At 48.6% G+C, this 19,203-nt stretch overlaps 1 long non-coding RNA gene across 1 annotated transcript; it reads left to right on the plus strand.

Annotated features, from left to right (window-relative positions):
• The first annotated feature begins 575 nt into the window (after positions 1 to 575).
• On the plus strand, positions 576 to 18,944 carry LOC309674981. The gene is made up of 5 exons (XR_014269442.1): positions 576 to 638; positions 1,811 to 1,963; positions 16,368 to 16,506; positions 18,093 to 18,270; positions 18,677 to 18,944. It is a non-coding gene; the product is annotated as an uncharacterized lncRNA (long non-coding RNA).
• Positions 18,945 to 19,203: the final 259 nt, after the last annotated feature.

Below are 19,203 nucleotides of genomic sequence, written 5' to 3' on the forward strand. Positions count from 1 at the left end.
GGGGGCTTTGAGATGTTTTCAAAGCTCCGAGGTTGTTCACATAAATATGGGAAAGCGGTTCTCAAGCGGCTCTCGCTGTGTTTTGAGCGCCGTTCACTTCTGGGCTTTGAAAATGTGTCAGATGTAGACAACAGTAAAAACCCAGCATTGTGAGTGACACTGGAGTGAAACCTGGGGATGGGGAGAGAGAGAATTACAAAAGCCTAGCTCACGCTACTTGCGTTACGTCTTGAATACATTTCTCTCCCCCTCTTCAGAGAAATCTCAGAGGCAGCTGCGTTTCAGACATTAGCCAACGATTTTATGTGCTGACTTAAGGAAAATTAAATTTTGGCCCTTTGTGCTCTTTCCCAAAGCACATGCTGTAGCTATAGCTTTGATTTAGGGGTGACTTGCCGTGGCTTTTCATTATCAGTCTTGACTGATCCTGATCTGGCTTTGTTACGTCAAGAAAGCCTTTTTTGTCACGAAAGCTGTCTCCAAGGTGAGCTCCATGGGCCTGTGGGTGAAGTCCAGAGAGGCAGCAGGTTTTGTGGTCTTTCCTTCTCATTTCTAACCAAGAAGAGTGGAGCCGGCCGGCCGGTGGCACAGGGACGACTGCTGCCTTTGGCTCCCAGTAACAATGAGTTATCACGCAGGTAAGTGTTTCCAAAAATCTTTTTTCACCCCGCACTGCTCTGGCTGGTGGAAGTGGCTCTGAAGGAGGTTCTGTACCTAGACTTGGATTCATCTCTGTTATGTTCTGATCTGCCTAATGGTCAGGACTGGGAGATCCTCAGCTGGGTCAAGACTGAAAAGGTCTGGGACAGACGTTGCCCTTCATGCCTCGGTTGCCTCCCAGTCAGCATGCAGAAGCACAGAGCGATTGGCTTGGGCTCAGAGCTTGTCAGGGAAACTTCTCTTTTAATCCATAAATGTAGGGCATCTGCCAGAATTATTCTGTTTTCACTTATCCCGTAGTACCTACTGTGGCCTCTCTGAAGTGATAGTACAGCTTGGTGTCCCTTTGACAATTGTCCAACGTGTAGGTGCCTCCTGGACATGCACAGTGAAAACCCAGGATATTTAAGTGCAAAACTTCAATGCCTAAATTTCTCCTATAACTCTCCCAATTCACATACTCATCTATAAAATCCTCAAAGATTTCCACTTTATTCTACTCCCTCTCCTGTCCACCACATCGTCATCTTTTGCCCCCTATCGTGACAAGGCTCAGCAGAGCCAGCGGAAGGCCTGTCTGTAGCCTCTGCAAGGTCTGGGTCTGTAAGCATACCTGAATTACTCTTCACCCATCTAGGGAGTCCTTAAACTCTTACATATTGCATATGCACACCAAACAGCACCTTAAATTACTCCCTTTTCTATTAAGGTCTGATAGAGACAGTTTTGGGGGTGGGATGAAGAAGAGAAAGGAAGCTCTGGGGAGACTTTATAGCAGCTTTCCAGTATCTGAAGGGGGCCTACAAGAAACCTGGAGAGGGACTTTTTACAAGGGCAGGTAGTGGTAGGATGAGGGGTAATGGCTTCAAACGGGAAGAGGGGAGATTTAGATTGGATATCAGGAAGAAATTTTTCACTATGAGGGCGGTGAGGCACTGGAACAGGCTGCCCAGAGAAGTTGTGGATGTCCCTTGAACCCTGGAAGGGTTCAAGGCCAGGTTGGATGGGGCTTTGAGCAGCCTGGTCTAGTGGCAGGTGTCCCTGCCCATGGCAGGGGGGTTGGGACTAGATGATCTTTAAGGTCCCTTCCAACCCAAAACACTCTATGATTCTATGTACATGATTTTTTGAACCACCATGTGTTTTCCAGAATTGCAGCCTTCATAGCTACCGCTCGTTTCCAACACAGAAGAGCCACATCCAGGAGCTTGAACTGTGAAGTGATGAGCAGAGCCCTGAGCTGGCCCATGCATTTTCCCCTGTAGATGAAGATCAGCACAACAAAGCTGGCTGGTGTCTCCAGGTAAGCTAAGAAAAGGTTCAGCAGGTCAACAAATAGTAGTCTGTTAGAGAAACCTGGGGTGGAAATCATCATGGTGGAGAATGAATCATGAACTTGTGGACTACCCGGTGTTCTTGTCTAAGAAAACAAACAATTTGTTGCCAATCTGGACAAACAGGGATTTTGTTGAGCAGGACTTGTTCTAAGCCAATGATGACAGCATGTCTCATCCCAGGTTGTTATCCTACATTCAATTCAACTCTCTTAATAGACTGCCTGCTCATCTGCTAGGAACAGAAATTAAAACCCCATCCCCAAAAGGCCAGGTGATGCCTCGTGGACACACAGGACCGTACCAGGCAGTGGGGACCTGAGGGGACCAGAGCTGCGGCCCCTGCCACCTTCCTTGGCAGCACTCAACTTGTGTACCGAGCCACCACAGGGCAGGGCAAAGCCGACCTCAGTAGCATCAGGGGCCACTCTTGTTCTCAGGCAGTGACTTGGTAGACCAAAACCACCGATGTTGTGCCATACCAAAACTTGCAGACAGCAAGAGTGAAGAGTAATCTCCGTGTACTCAATCTGTTGGTTGATCAGTGTTCCTCTGGGATGGATAAAGCAGTCTTGTAGCCTCTCGCCTGCTCCTAGCAGAGGGGAATGGAGCCATCAGCATCTGTTTGGTTTCCACTGACTTCTGAATTTACCTGTATGCTATGGAAAAGGAGACCTTTGTGTCCCCCTGACGTTAACCATGGTAGGATGAGGCATTAGTTTTGCTCCTCTCTACTTCCAGGCAAATTTTCCATGTGTGGGCAGGTTTGGGGGGGTGCTCTTCCCTCCTCAGGCCTACAGGTTGGAAGGCACACTGTTCCCTCACCCCTGTTCTAGGGCAGCGTATGAGGTTGTGTCACATGTAGCTCTCCATTTCTGTCCGTGCGCCTTCCCTAAGAAGAAGGATCTCTGTCCTAGCAGTGACTGTAAAAAATAGGAAACAGTGGTGTTTTATAGCTTGGCAGGCATGGAAGCTGGGGTTTGACCGCTGCGCTGCGAGGGGACAGCATGTCCTCCCTTTCACTGTTTAAAATAGGTTGATTTGAACACTATAACAGATTAAGGCACTGTGGGTGTTTAAACTTTCAGGATGATTGATCACCTCTCGGAGAGAGGCAGATGGTACCGTGATGAGTTCCAGATCCTTTCAATTGAGCATCTCCAGGGAAAGCTTTATGGACCAGGCTGGGGGAGGGTGCTCGTAATTTAATTATTTTTTAAAACAATGTAGGACTTCAAATCAAATCCTCTTGGCTTATAAACAGTAAATCTAAAAATTGACTCAGTTTAAAATAAACTGCCTGAGCCACTCTAGGATGTGGGCCAGGTGAAAGGGCCTTGGTTCACAGCCCCCCCGAAGGCTTTGGGAAGGCTTGGGATGGGTCGGATTTGTGCCGCGGTCTCACCCGAGTGCTGCTGCGTGGCCCCTGAAGGGAACCCAGGTCATGTCCCAGCCACGTGGCCTTGGACGGTGACCACTGCCAGCTCCTGGGCTCTGCCAAAGGCATCTGCATTAATGCCCCTGTTTGGATTACCCTACTTAGGGGGTTTTGATCCCTGGAGGAGGAATGTGCTTTCAGACCCACTTAAAATATTCCAGTGGCTGTACTGGAGCTGTTAGCCCAGTAACCCCATAACGGGGCTGATGCTCAATGAGCTGTCATTGATCTTCATTAGTGAAAAGCAATGAGCAACTAATGAGCAAAGCTCAGCAGCTTCCCAAACACGTCCCACCTCTCTGCTAGCCCCGGTTGCCTGAGGAGGGGGAGAATCGATTAGAAAAAGTCATTTGCCTTCTTGCTTTCTGGCATAACTTTTAACACTTTTCAGCAAGTGTGCCGTGCCGCAGTCAGCCTTCCCTTCACCCGAAGCAGGTTCCCCCCGAGCATCCCCTGTGGCTCGGAGCAGAAGCGCCTGTCTCCATTTTGGGGCTGTGCCTCCATGTTCCCCTTGGAGACCGCGAAATCACACGTTGGCTTCGATTCACAAACCATTAACTGTGTTGACGCTGAAGGAGACGATTCGTTTGTTCGAAGGCAGTTTCTGGGCTTTACGGTGATGTAAAGTTTCTCCATAAGCCAGTTGGCAGCAGTGCCTGGGTAAAAGCCCGTGCTGTGTCACTCTTCCTTGAAGTGCGCTCCCAGCCTGCCCCGATCCCAGCTCTGTGCCTGTTTGGGCTGTCTGGCTTCACTTCTGCAATTAGTTAAAGGTTATTGTAGGTTTAAAATGTTGCCTGCTTTGGCAGTATCTGCTGTCTCTTAAGGCCAAGATGCCTGTTTATTGTTATAACACCATCTAAGCACAACACAGAGAAGTCCCTGTAGGAAAGAGTATTTCAGTGAAGCGGATTTTTTTTCAAAAAGAAGCCTTGGCTGGCCCCTGAAACTTAAATGCCATTGGAAACTAATACTAAGTTTATTTTTTTTCTCCATAAATCATGTCTCAGAGCTTTGTTATTCTGCTGTCATCCTGTTGTATCTTCCCAGCGCTGATAAGGAGCGCTTAGCTGCTGTCCGGGATCCCCAAGGGGTGAGCAGAGCTGCCGGGGCTGCTGGCGGGTTTCCCGGGGGGGCCGACCGAGCCCGTGCTGTGGCCCCCAGGCACCACGGGAGACTGGTGGTGCTGCCCTTGAGACGAGGGTCAGCCCGCGCCGCGATCGCAGCCCGGCGTGCGGTGGTGGTTTACCGGTGCTGATGGCTCCACCTCTCCCAGCACGTTTATGCGCCTGCGGCGCTTCTGCGGCACAAGCCTGCTCGTGAGCCAGCTTGGCCAGCATCGCGCCGGGATGGGGAAAATGCTGGAGAGTAACAAAGTGACTTTCCACTAGCTGCCGGTCGGGCTCCACTGGGCTCGACTGTGTTTTGTGCTTTGTCCGAGCATCCGTGGTGTTAGGACAGTCTGCCCGTGCGGTCTTGTTTCTCTGTGCTGGAAAATGGAGGAAAAAAACCTTAATAATCTCTCTTTCCTGCTGGTTTGGTTCTCTAGCAGTTTCACATGTGTGGGGCTGGGTGGTAGCATGGCTCTTCTCCTGCAAGGCCACCAGCTACGTGGGCTGCTGAGCCACCTGCGGCTACTTGGCACACACAGGAGGCGGAGGAGACAGCATCGGTCCCTGTGCACTGGGGGCTGGCGGGTCACCCAGCCCGCTCCTGGCACCCAGGGGTGCCCGCCTCTGCTGGGGGGGTCTGCTGGGACCCACCGCGTCCCAGACCTTCGGGAACAGCTCCTCCGGGGCTCAGCCCTTTTAACGCTAAATACCCAGCCACCAGATAAACCGTCTCCAAAAAGGAGGAAATCCCTCTGCGGGACAGACTTGCATATGAATTAAAATAAGCAAATGCCCTGAAATCTATTTTGGGCTTATCTTCAGAGAAACCGGAACATCCAGTTCAGCATGAAAATCCCTGCATCCCTCAGTGGGAAGCGAGGGATGGCTGGGAAGCAAGAGACTGTCTGTGGGGCTTTTTCAAGGGTTTGAATGCTTGTGCGTTTTTATATGTCAGAGCAAAACCTTATATATAAAATACATGGGTTGTTTAGTTTTTTTCCCCTCCAGCGCCCATCTTTGAAGCTTTTCCCACCCTCCGGCAGGGCCATGCAGAGGAGCAGCCAGCCCAGCATTACCGTGTGCCTTCATCTCACACACATTGGCGGGACGATGCTAAACGACAGGAGAATTCAGTCCTCCTTGTGCTTGTGCCCGGGTGGGTGCAGGCGGCAGTTCTGCTGCTCGGAGGGGGCAATGGCGCTTTGCCGGGCCCCAAAGCGCTTGCTCGTTTCTGGTTACTCCAAGCCAGGTAATTCTGGATCATTGCGATAATGTGGAATAAATACCGAGGTCTTTTTAATTCTCCAGTTGACTATAGAAGACACCGATGCATCATTCTGATCCTTTCCTCCTGTTAACCAGCAGGGTAATCGCAAGCGAAATGGAAATAGCCGTGTATAGATAATGCCTGGCTGTACAGCCTGGGCGCTGCCTGCAGGATCTATTGAAGATTTTCCAGTGATCTGGCACATGATGAACTGGAATGATTTCTGATTTCACTCCTGACCCCTCTCATCATGCATGCATAATTTAGCAAGAATAATGAGCCACATCATGATGTCTGCTATGATACACCAGCTGATGAAGTGGCCTATCATCTCCGTGGCTAATAGCGCATCCTGGTGCGAGCAGTCGTTTGAATGCCTTGCTTTTACTGAGAGCACTGAAACTTCTGAGTGGATTTATTTTGCTTTTCTCCTCGCATTTGATGTGAACTTTATACTAACGCGTTTCAGCTCTCTTGATGTTCCTGTCAATATTCCAACTTTCACATCTTTGCCACCGAGGAGCAAATCAATTAGGTTCCTAAAACTTCACAGGAGTGATGGTTTCAAAGCAATTGCTTGTAAACACATTACTCAAGGAAGACTATTAGCGGAATATTCGTGGTATAGGTTTATCTTCCAGAAGGAAAAAAATCAGGCTTAAATATCTCTGTGCTTTATCTGCCATACTTTCCCTTCTGGGGCTCTGTAACTACTATGTGAGATTCTAATGTTATAGAAAATTCATCTTTTTGAAGAAAGAGATATAGATGAAACATCTGCCTAAATTCTGAGTCGTATCATTTTTTTTCCTGCTTTGTTAAATGGCAACTGCGGTAATGATCTTTTTTGAGGATGAGGTTTTAATAGCAGTGTAAATTATACCAATGTTTTCCTAAAAGCATGAAGTGGAATTTAGACTTAAATTATCATTTGATTAAAAGTGGGATTATGTGAACTCGCAGTAATGATCTTTCCATGAGGATAATTTCTCTCTCATCTCTCTGAGGGAAAGCTGGGAGGAACCCTCCTGGAATAAGCAGGGTCACAGTGTTATTGTAAACCTCCCATCGTTTTGAGAAGGACTTGGGGCAATATTTATTGGAAATACAGTGCTGATACATGCCTGTAAAGTTACAGTGCATCCATTCCCCTTCCTTATGGTGGGCTGCAAAAAATCCCCTTAGACGTCTTTTTGGTAAAGCTGAGTCTGAATATTTTGATTTTTAAAGACTTTTTATAGATTTAAAGATTTTTAAACCCCTCCACCAGCGCTCAGCTGGGCAGGAGGGGGTGGTTCCCCTGCAGCCCTCTGCTTGGCAAAGTCCCACCGCTCCACTGCTTTCTCTGTGCCGTTTAGGAATCGCGCACATCTCTTGCCCCTTTGGGCATGCAGTTTGCCAATGTTGTGCTGCAGCCCAGAGCCTGACATGATGCTGTGGAACCTGTCAAACCACTTGAACAAGAAACAGCTGCTCTGCCTTCTTCAGTCTCTCTGGTTTTAGAGATAAGTTGGTTTTCTCCCAGCTCTGTTCAGATGCCATCTTCAGATCTTCTTCCCTGCCTGAGAAGACCCTGGAGATAACGTCTCTCTGGCATTTCCCTGCTCTCTGTAATACACGGATGCCTTGCATGCCCCAAATTACCGAGGCAGAGCTTCACTTCTTTGTGCCGGGGAACTATAGGATCCTGTGCCATTGTGCACGTTGTGCTGAAACTCCGTCAGGTGTCTCTGTCCCCAACACGCTGTTCATTGACCACGGGACCAGTTGGCATTTTCCAGGCAGCCAGGGGGTGAGTACCCCTGCAGCCCATTGTTCACAGCTCACTGGCTTCTGCTCAGGATGCAGCTTGTTGCACGCATAGAAACTTCTCCAGAGAGAGAGTTTGGCAGGTTACGTCCTTTGAGAATTATGGTTGTGCCATGGGCTTTGCAATAAAGTAACTTTGAGACAAGTATTATTTTACTAAGTTTGAAGAGAGAACTATACAAAATGTTTTTGGGGTAGTTATGTCAGCGTTAAGCTGCTTTCCTGTGTTAATACCCCATAAATAAAAAAACGACAACATATTCTTTGTTCAGAACCATGCACAGACTGTTGCACAATACCCCTGCTTACTGCAGATGAGCTTTATTTTCAATGGGATTTGACTGGCCGTGGTTGGAGCACGAGCGGCCAGGAGCTGGGTCTGAGCAGAAAACAGCCCCCCGGGAGGGCGCGAGCCCGGTGGCTGCGGCGGGGCTGGGACGGCAGTAGAGGTGGCCACGGTGGCCGGGGAGGGCTTCGCTGGCTCTGCTGGTGGTCACCGCTCCGGGTACACGGCGGGAGCCGTGCTGTGCGAGACGAGGAGCAGGTCTGGGCGAAGGTGCTCCTGCACATCCACAGTGGTTGATCAGCGGTCAGGTTGATCAGTGGTCAGCAAGGGGCTGTGAAGTGGGACAGTCACCAGAAAGCGGCGATCCAGTGGGGACATAATGACGATGAGAGCCTCCCTGCACTGACTCTTCCGGGATGATGACTTCCAGATTTACCAAAACTAAATCATGTGCATGGAGCTGCTTTTGCAGGCAGGCAGCAGGCTCTGCTCAGAGTTAAGTCTGTCTGTGTAGAGCTCCTTAAGTCTGTTATTCAAATTATTTCCATACTCAGCATAATAGCACTGAAACGACGTAAGCACGCTCGGGCATGAGAGGCAGCCCCAGGACCTCGCGCAGGCTGTGACCTTGGATGCCACCGGCGTTTCTGGCTCATTTCGTGTGCTTCAAGTAAATGCCAGGAGAGTTGAGGGACGCGGACAAAGCGCAGGAGGAGGCCGACAAAGCGCAGGAGGATGCCAAAATGAGCTGCTGTCACCTACGTGGTGAAGCCGTCCACAGGCAGCAGGGCCTCGCTGTGCTTGCAGGATAGCACAGCCCGTAACGAAGGACGGGTTTCCTCCCTTCGTTTGCAGCCGGGCTGCTTGCCTGCCCATTTTGAACATCCTTCAAGTACCAGTCAAACAAAGCTACCCTCCCTGCTCAAAAGCTCCCAATTTGTCTCCGCCGGCAGCGCGCTGCTGCTAAGGGGAGCTGGCGATTCCGAGTACCGGCAGATCTCATGGCAGTGCAGATGGAAAGTCCGACGGGGGAGCGAGCACGTGCTCCGTGCCTCGCTCTCCAGCTCCAGGCCGCCGCGGCCCAGCTGCCAGCGCGGGGCGGCAGCCAGAGAGCGCCTGCGGCTGGGAGAGGCTGAGCGCAGTTTCCACAGGAGGGGTCCAGCAGGCTCTCCTCCAGCTCCTGGCACCGCACAGGCTCCCCGGCTCTCCGTTCCCTTCCCGGGGTGTTGCTCATGCACTACCCCAACCCCCCCCACAGTCTGAAAGCGCAGTTTATACGCTCTGTATATTTTGCTTCTTCCCACCGTCCTTCAGCGAGGGCCTGCAGTAAGCAGTGGCAGAAGGCTCCCAGTGTTTCTTCTGCCGGCAGCGGCCGGGAGGGATGGGATGCATGCTGCTCCCTCGGATCTCGTGGGCAGCCGCGAGACAGGCGGTTTCAGAAACTGGCTCTGTCTCTGGGGAGCTTTGCAGTGATGATGGCTCCTTCCAACCCCATGTGTCCCAGCTGATATCCCTGTGCTGCACTGCTTTCCTGCTTATCTCTGTACCCCTAATTTCTCTGCCTAACTGTCCGTCTCTCCCCATTTCATCCCCCGTTCCGCAGTCGGGGGGTAGCTGCGGTGATGTGACCGGGTGACTTTCTGCAGAGGTGTAGGACATGCTCCGATGGAAGCAGGTACTCGCAGACACTGAAGGCTGCTGAGACCACCCCTCCACGACATCAAAGTGTGGTTCTGCATCTGGATAAACTGCTGTAAGGTTTTAACAGAGTCAAAACACGGAATTTTTTCCTTTTCCTTCCCATTCCTGATGCAAACATTTCCACTAAAACCTTCTCGAGCTTTGCCAAGCCTCAGGCAAACACCTGGCTTGGAAAAAAAAAAAATAAAAAATCTCCAGGTGATTGATTTCAGTTGTGCAGCTTTACCAGCACCTGAAAAGGCAGGGCTGGGGGGCAGTTGGTGGTGGCAGCTCCGCACAGGGCCACCGGCCAGAGCCCGCTGCTCACACGGCACCAAGAGCCGAGGCCGATGGCAGAGCTGGGCTCCAACCTCACGGGGAATTAAAGTAAGATGCCATCAACTTTCCCTTTCTAGTTCTTGCTTTCCGGTGGGCACACACAAATAAGCATTTGGCCTATAGCGCGTGGAGCTTTTGGTGCCTTTTGAAAGATTTCTTTAATACCAAGCCTGACTGGAAATAGGTCAACTGAAAAATGAGTAAATTACAGTTGCAAAAACGCATTAGGAGCTGCGGTGTGCATAAATCTAACTGCCGTTTAGGAGAGGTCCTAACAAATTAGAAATTAAAGTTTTAGATAGAAAACTTCTCCAGGCTGGAGGGGCAATTTGTGACACAGCTTCATGTGTCACATCTGGCTTTTTTTTCTTCTCAGGTTAGTATTATTCTCTACAAACTTGCTTTTTGATGCACTCTTTATGAAAGGGTTAATATTGCACCCACTGGCAAAGCCCTGTTCAGGGACGAGGAGTACTGGGCACCCCTCTGAAAATCGGAACCCGCAGCTTATGTTGATACAGTGTTTGGGCATCACCAGGGTTTGGAAGTTAGAAGCCTTCAAAATCCTCCCGACTTTGGTCACTGAAAAGCCGAACTCACCAACTTGCAACTCTTGCTTTTTTTCTTAATAAGGGGAGGAGAGGGCTCAGGGGAAATACAGGTTCAGCAATGAAAATTTAAGTCTTTTTTTTTTAATTTTCTTTTTAGAGAAAAACAAAAACAAACTAAAACCTAACCTTTCAAAACTATAGTCTGAGAATGCCCAGCCAGAAATGCTAGCAAATCTGTTTCTCAAATGATGTTCTTTAGTCTCTAACAAACATTTTAAATACCAAGTCTCCAAGAAGCAGCAAAGCAAAGCAGTTGAACATAAATATATTGGGTGACTTATGATGACAAATACTTTGAAAAAGGCATTTTAAAAAATATTAGTGTTTTCTTGTTTCTCAGGCTCATGGTTTCTGGGCCAAGCACCTCCAAACTGCAGAAAATCAAGATTTTTCTTCCTCTCTCTCTCTCCTCCCACCTAATCTGAACGTTGTTCTCTCTTTCCCTACTGTGAATCTTGTTCTGCTGCCAGTCATGCCTCCTCCTCCAAACATATACAAAACTTGTGTTGTATTTAAAAATAAATGTTTGCTATGCCCTGGCACCCATGCTCATCCCGCTCCCATTTGAAGGGTAAGAAGTACTTGGTTTTCTTTAAAAGGCAGCAGAAGGTGAGTAGTCAAGAAAATAGCTTTAAAAAGTGCCTCGCTTTAAACACCTTTCCAGGTGCTTATTTTACTGGCCGTATGTGCTCTCAGATAGCCAGGCGGGGAAGGCGCTTCAGCATGTGCTGCTGAAATCAGTTAGAAGAGCGAGTTTAAAGCACAGTGGGTCAGTGCTCATCTGTAGTGCAACAGACCGCTGAGCACAGTCACTGGGGAGCCCCGAGTACAGCCAAGGGCAGTTGGGAAGGGAGATTTTTAATTGCTTCCGAAGTTCGTTTTATATTACCTTCACAAGCGGTAACAGTACGTAAGCCTCAAAAACTGCTGTTTCACCCTGCCTTGCTGCTAGAGCTTCTCTCTGCCTTGCAGGGTGAGAGAATTCACCCGGCACCATAGAAGGCGATGTGAAAACCCCACGTCACTGCGTTAAGTTCACTTGTAAAGCAGAGCCATGCTTTGAAATGTTAAGAGCCTTCTTACTTGTCTGTCTTCGTCGCCTCCTCCCTTTCCCCAGCTGTTCCGCAGTGACTTTGTCATCCTCCTCCTCGCTGCATCAATTTCTACGGCAGGGCTGCTGGGTGATGTCACCACCAAATTCTTCTTGCTGATCGAGGGGGCAAATATTTAGCTGGGTTTTGCTCATAATATCCTAAAAGAGGAGCAAATATGAAAACGGTAAAGTTGCTTAAAAATGCAACTGGTCTCCTGGACACAGCATCCCTGTGACCCTTAAGAGCAGGAGCTGCTTGCTTTGCCAGGGTGATGGCTCGGGTGCTCTAAAGCTCGGTAGTCCCCAGTGCTAAAACGTACGATAGTCAGCACCGGAGTGAGGAAACTCAATTACCATTGCAGAGATTAACGTCCTGTCAGCTTATGGGATTGCTGTCCTTTGTAACAGTGACCCACACGGGGCAACGGAGGCTTTGTAACGCAGTTCGGCTGTTTACCCACTCCCCCCTGTGGCACCTGGTTTCTTACGCCGGCTGCGTTTTTCGGAAGTGGCTTCTTCTTTCCCTGTCTTGAGACCTTGGTCTGAACTTCCAAGATACCTTCTCGTGCCTGAACTTAGGGCTTGCATTTGTTTCTTTTATAGCTTTCAGGGAAAACAGCCTGGTTTTGAGAGGGAGGGGGGCATCCTGCACAGTTGCATTGCACTGAACATCAAGCCTCTATCTTTAATACTCAACAAAATTACTAAAAAGAAAGCTATAGTAATTCTACTCCAGGTTAAATGCTGTCTTACAGGCAAGGAGGGAATTACAGTTGTAGACAGATAGCACTTTCATTGTATTTAAAGTACATTTTCTCTCATTTTTAAATCTTCCGTTAAATAGTATGCAGATATTTCTACATCTGTTTTTGTTTTCATGCCAAAGCACATGCTTTGGGGCATTATTGTACATACATCCAAGACAAAGAAGGAAGAGGGAAGACTGTGTGTCTTCCCAGTACTTTTGCATCCTTGACAACACAAGTAGAAGCTGCGGCCTGACAGGGGCTCCGTTTCTGAGCAAACTCAGCAAATTTCTCCTGGGACAGGAGCAGCGGCACACATGGCGGTGGGGACCAGACTAGGGCTGCAGACCAAATCACGCACGTGCTGCCAGTGCCTTTTCACCCTTGAATCTTGTTAAAGGAAAGAGCACTGAGCATTATGAGCATGTAGGCTCTTAGGAAGAATAAAACACCTGCCCGGGAGCTTTGCTGAGGCCTGAGCTGTGGGAGGAGGATTTGGCCACTTTATGGCAAAAGGTATGTGAAAGGGAATATTCCCCGACTTGTAAAGGCTTTGCCGCAGGTATTCTTCGCGGGCCTGGGGCTCGTGGGCAGCGTGCAGAGAGTCTTCAAATGGATGCACGGCAGATGGCTGTGCTCGTGCATTCAATGCATCTTTCAAAATCACTGCTATTACGTGACTTTAAAAACTGATGCTTTTCATACCCCCGTGTCTTGGTGTGGTGGGTCCTGCCTGTATACTGGAACAGCATTGTCCTGGGGAAGATAAAGATAATGGCAAATGAAAAAGCAGCTTTGCCTGAATACAGCAGAATACCTGTTTGGAAAGATACGCGTTTCTGCTGCAATCAGTAGAGTCAGGTCTGTGTACCAGTAACGTGTCAAGTGCGGGACCATGGTCTTCTGTTGTAACTCTGTTTTAAGCTTTTAAATCTGTGACTCTCCATCTCCTCAGCGGCTGCAGAGTAGCACAGCTCCGCTGACTGCCAGGGACCTCCGCTGATTCGAAGCGTTTGCACGCTGTTTTGCTGAGGAAGGTGAGGGCGAGCGCCGCGGGGGCACGGGGAGCGTGGCAATGCTCTGTGAGGACAGGAGCCCTGGCAAGCAAACCCGTCCTCTGCCTCGCTGCCTGGCTCTGCTCCGCACAGCGTGGGCCGGCCTGAACAGCTTCCTTGGAAAGATTTATTAGTTTCCCTTTAAACAGGGAGGAAGGCATGGTGGGGCAGTGCTGGCTGCAGTCTGGATGAGGACCAGTCTCTGTTTGCCTGGTCACCACTCGGAGCCCATTCACCATTTCAAAGACGCAGCAGAAACAGGCATGAAACCCATGGGAGCGCCTTTCTTCTTCTCCGTGCACAAGTTGCTTATTATTATTATTGTACGTTTTGTCACTTGGATTATACATAATCAGAAATCAGAGCCAAGCAAAATCAGGATGATAAATACACTACCACAAGCAAAATATACAGAATAGTTGCCTTTGTGTTCTTTTAGTTAGCTGTTTTGCACAAGGTATTTCAACAGAGCGATTTATCTTCTTCCGTTACTCAGTATAACTCTATTAGCAGAGGATGAAGTAATGATTGTTAATGATGGCTAAATTACTGTCCAAGCTGGTGAATCCCACGTGGGTTTTGTTACCTATTAAAATTTATCTGTTGGATATTCCTCCACAGGGGACTAAGAGAGAACTGACCCGTCAGATCCAGGTAACCAACCATCTTGTGTCCATTATCAGCAGAGGTTGTGCTCTACTTAAAATATAACTTATTCCAAATGTCACTTCCAGATGATCCAAAGAGAAGTGCTTACAGATGTCCGAGTTGAGGAGAACAGCAAGGGAAAGGGGAAAGGGCATTACATGCGTCCATCTCATCAGGAAGTTTTGTCACGTTGCCAAAACCCCAAAACATTCGAGTTGCCAAACCCAGTTTCTCTCGCCCTCTAAATCAGTTCAGTATGCTGTGCAGAAAAGCAGCCTGAACAGCAGTGTCCTTGAAGGAGCTAGTACGGCTCGCTTATTTTTAATTGAAAATCACGAACCAGATGTTCAGCGTATACTGGGGAAACTCAAAACGCGTCCCTACTGCTCAGGGCCGGACCCGCGCCTGATGGAGCGGGACCACGTGTCGCTTGGGGCGCTTTTCTCCCCTGGAGCTGCTCGGTGTCTCCCTCCCTTCCCTGCCTGCTGTCCTCGGCCGCAGTAGGGCTGGGTGTTTGTGCTCAAACCCTTTCCCTACCCCGTCCCGCGTCACGTCACCGCTGACCCTCATCCCAGTACGGCGGTGAGTCAGCCCTTCTGCGGGGCAGCCCCTCCTGCCTCCCTCCCGCTCCCTGCCTGACCTCGCCTACACTCGGATGCGCTTCACAGTCGCATTTTGTTTTCTACGCTTATTTGGAGTCAGAAAAAGCGTAAGCGGAAAAATAGCTGCTGTAACAAGTTACCTGACTTGTCCTTTCCCCTGTGGCTTGGCTGCCGCCCTGGAGCAGCGCTCAGCGGTCCCCAAGCCTCCCAAGCTCTGGCATCTGGTCGGCTTTCAGCTGGAGCAGGAGCCAGCCATTTACAGCGAGGAACCAGGAACGGTGCTTCTGGGAGATGTTGGCGTGTGGTAATGTGCTCGATGGCTCTCAGTCTAAGTATTGAAAAATGCGAAACAGCCTGGAAAAACTGCCAGCCTTTGGTATTTAACTCTTTGGTGATCATGTAACAGGCAGCTAATAACTGTAATAACTTGGGTTTGTTTAAAAGTACATTTGTTTCCTGTTTCACTGCTTACTTGGAGAAATTAAATCTGACTTCCCGGCCCTCTTCAGAAAATCTTAGTGTACTTCTTTTCTTGTCTGCATACGAGATATTGCTATTTACTTCACTTTTTTTACTCTATTTCTGGTTTAATATCCTAGAATTTATTGATTTACTATTTGAGTCATTATAAGGTAACCAATTTCCAGGTCCTAGCAAGGATTAATTTATCAAGGCACCATTTCACAGACAGGCTTTCAGCGAGCCTTGCTGAATTAGCCTGCTCAATCACGTGTTATATTCGAGCATCGTTTGCAGTCAGATTTATCTCAGGTGGCAGCATCTCCTGTCTGCAATATGAAAGTGGTTCACAGGCTTGTGTCACCAAGGCAGGGTGACAGAAAAGCTGAAAAGTGGCCTTGACATCTCTACTGCTAATGCCTGCCAACGAGCTAGGCGATGGCTGGGGCATTCATGGGGTGGCCGGGGGGAGCGGGCTGCCCAGGCGCGAGGCAGCGTTCCCACCACCTGCATCACTGGGCTCCGGTAGTGGGGGGGACCTGGATCATGGAGGTGGTGTCAGAACTAAAATATTTGTGGGAATTTCAAGGCCCAAATAGCAATATGAATTTTACTACATAATTTTTATGCGCAGGCACTTTTATAATCATGTATATTATAAAAATACCTTATGAGTTCCAATGTGCGTACAGGGTGTACATACCATCAGCCCCTTAGCCCTAGTCACAAGCTCCTCAATGAACTTCAGTTGATCTTTGGTCCTTCCTCTAGCGATCAAGTATATTGTTTAATTTTTTTGGACACTAACCACATCACTGACGGGCGCTTCATAAATATAGCTAAATCACCCTGGCAGGCTTCACCTCTGATTTTACAATGTGGTTTTCTGTGTCAGGCGACTACATTTTCCCCCGACTGTTTTAACAAAAGCATCCAGCATGAATCAGGTTTATTCTCTTAGCAATCGTACACGTTGTGCATCCAAAATAAGCAAGTCTGTCATCTGGAGGGCTGTACAGTGCTCCTGAAGCAGCAGGTGAGAGGCTTTAATCTGAGATTCCCATTAGGAAGCTGCTGCAATCAGTCCGTCTGACTTCTTAAGACCTGTCGCGGGGTTTTTTCCCCCCCCTCTGTGACTAGGAACGAATCACTGACTGCAACTTCCCCGAACTGCTCTGGAGAAGCAGCCTGCTTATCTGTGATGCTTGCCCCACTTGTGTTTCTCCCGCAGGGTGACCGAAGGGTCAGGACCTGCCCAGCTTCACCTAAGCCTGGCTCCACGGGCAGGGGAAGGTGCGGGATCACCCTGTGCCAGGCTCCGCACCGAAGAGCTGCTGGAAGCAACTTGTTGAAGAGGTGCTGCAGTTCTGGTCAGTCTCTTGGTGCTCCTAGAGCCAAAGGTTTTACTGTTTGGGGTTTTTTATACTGTGTTTTACTTTCCTCCCTGTGCGTGCGCTCCTTTTGCGAGCTCGGAAAGCAGAGCCGTTCAGAAACAGCTGGAGCTGCTGCACTGGGTGAGAAGAAAACCGTACCAGTGATTGATTTGAATGGGAATAACAGAGAGTTGTTGATGGGAGGTCAAGGTTACGGTACGTCATGTCTAACTAGCCTGTTTACGTTCTATAGTTCTTTCAGAATGTTTCTTCACTTTTTTTTTTTTTGAAAATGGAAAATCTGGGGGTGGTTCTTTCCTTTCCGCTTGTAATCTCTGGGTTTAGTTAAACCCACAAAAATGCTGAGAGAAATTGCTTAATCCCGCTAAAGTCTGTCATCATATTTCAGCTCGATATAAATTTTTGTTTGATTTTTGAGGAAACCATAATTTAAAGTCTTTTTTAGGCCGTGACAGAAGATGGCATCTGTATGTGTTATGGGAAGTTTTTTAATAAGTCCAGCTAACGTATTGCAAAGCCAATGTTCTGCACATTCAGTTTTTAGGGGTAGGTCGAGGAAATGTCCCAGAGAGTCGGGCCAAGCAGGGTCCGTGTGCTACACTCGAGCTAGCACAGGTCACACCACATGTGGCTACTAAGAGTCCAGATCCGTGAGCGTTTTGCTTTCTGCTCTGTTAAACTTGTATGCATCAAAGACCTTGCTCTCAGTGCAAAGCTCAGCTTCCACGCTTTATGACATTACTGCAGCCCGCTCCAAAGGAGATACTTACTATGTTCTTCCTCTTCTCCTAAAATCACCTTTCTCTGAAAGTGCATGTTGTGTTCCGTGTGGTTACAGGTTTGGTAATTACCTGTCCGTGCACTTGGCAGGACAAGATCTATAGCAGAACAAAGCAGATTTATAGAAGTATATAGGCCCTGGTTTCCCAGAGGAGTTACTGGTAAGAACCCATTTTTGGGCCAAAACGTCCATGACAGCATCCACCACTGACCTCTGGAAGTCGTCGTCATACCTGCCAAACATTCACGTTTTTCCAGCTTGCAAGCTTCCCAAACTGCTGTTGTATACACAGCCTTTGAATTAGATCTTTCTTACAAGCCTGTCAATCTATTAAAAGGGCCACCTGTACTATCTGAACAAGCACCATATCTCCTCCCCTTTGCCTTCCATCCTTCCAAAAGATCTGCTCATAAATTGTGGCAGGTATTTGTGTTCAAGTCATCACCTAATCTAGAAAAATGAGATCTTCTTGTACGTAGCGCTTATGTCCTCACGGCTGTATTTCAGACTAACAGCTGACACTGAATTGGCTGTTGAACTCTTTATCAAGCAGCCTGAAAACATCTGCTCTCTTCTGCCCAAACTGAATAAGCAGCAAGACTCAGTATTCTTTGGTTTTTTTTTTTTTTTTTTTTTTTTTTTTTTTTTTGTTAACAACTTTTAGCACAAGTTCTGAGAAACTTCTGTAGCTTTCATTTTCTGAATGTGGTTACGAACTTTCCTTGGCTATAGTGAAATACCCATGTGCGCGTATAACAGGTTTCCCATGTTTTTTTCCCAGTTGAAGCTCCAATGATAATAAGGCAACGTGGTGTAGCGTACCAGGCTGGGAAGACACCGCTTGAATGGAAAACCTGTGTCTCTCAGTGACAGATGCTGCACAGAAGATTGCTGAAGTTGAACTGGTTGGGAGGTTACCCTCATTATTTCCTGAGGGAAATACGCGGTTTCAGTAAAAGGTAGTGTTTCTTTTTTTAAAAAAAAGAAAAATCCAACACTTGATTTGGGGGAGCAAGGGAATTCATTTCTCCATCAAGGAAACCAGGAGGAGACATTTCCTCTGGGAAATGCTGACGAAATGTTGATACTGGTCCACTTTTAGGACGGTGGCTGCGTGCCAGAGCTCTGGCTAAACCACAGTCACTTAACCCTGTCCTGTGAGCGTACCTCGCTGGGGGGCGTGTGTGTGTGTGCTCTCTCAGTCGTCTGGCACACACGGGCACGGGGCCTCTGAACCCAGTTCCACAGCCACTCATCTGAGCAGGTCCATGTGGTTCATTACCCACAAGAAATATTTGAGCCAAGAATGCTCTGATCTCCCACGCTTCAAGGGAAGTTGCAAAAACATGACCTTTTGTGTTCCAGTTTAGGACAAAGCCGAATGGAGTTTCAAGTGGGAGAAAACGGCGATTCTTGAACTGTCACCCATGGCCCACCTTAAGGTCCGGTAAGCCAGGCTTGATAGTACAGCTACACAGTGGCCCTAGAGACCGTCCCAGGCTGAGCCAAACTATTTAGCAAGGACTGCAATAGAAATGGCCAGGGCAGATTGTTCTTCTTCTGTCATCAGCTCTGGCTTAAAGAAAGCGCTGTTATTTTAAATGAAGAGCGAATAAATGCATTTGAAAGGTATAGCGGCTCTATACATTGGCTAAAGAAAACCACAACAGCTCTGACTTCACCCCAGTGAGGAGTGTCTCCACCTTGCAGAGCATAACAATAAGCTGTATTTAATCAGCATCTGTGTGCGTGCCCCCAGGAAGATGGCCTCGCCTGGGACCCTGGGCTGGCCGCAGTCCCTGGGGGAGGTGGGACGCGTCTCCCCTGCACGGTGGGGCTGCGTGCCTGGGCAGGCGGGCCACGGGGAAGTGAGGAGCAACTGCTAAACTTTG

This window comes from Vanellus vanellus (genome assembly GCF_965231255.1).
Source record: "Vanellus vanellus genome assembly, chromosome: 8".
Lineage (NCBI taxonomy): Eukaryota > Metazoa > Chordata > Aves > Charadriiformes > Charadriidae > Vanellus > Vanellus vanellus.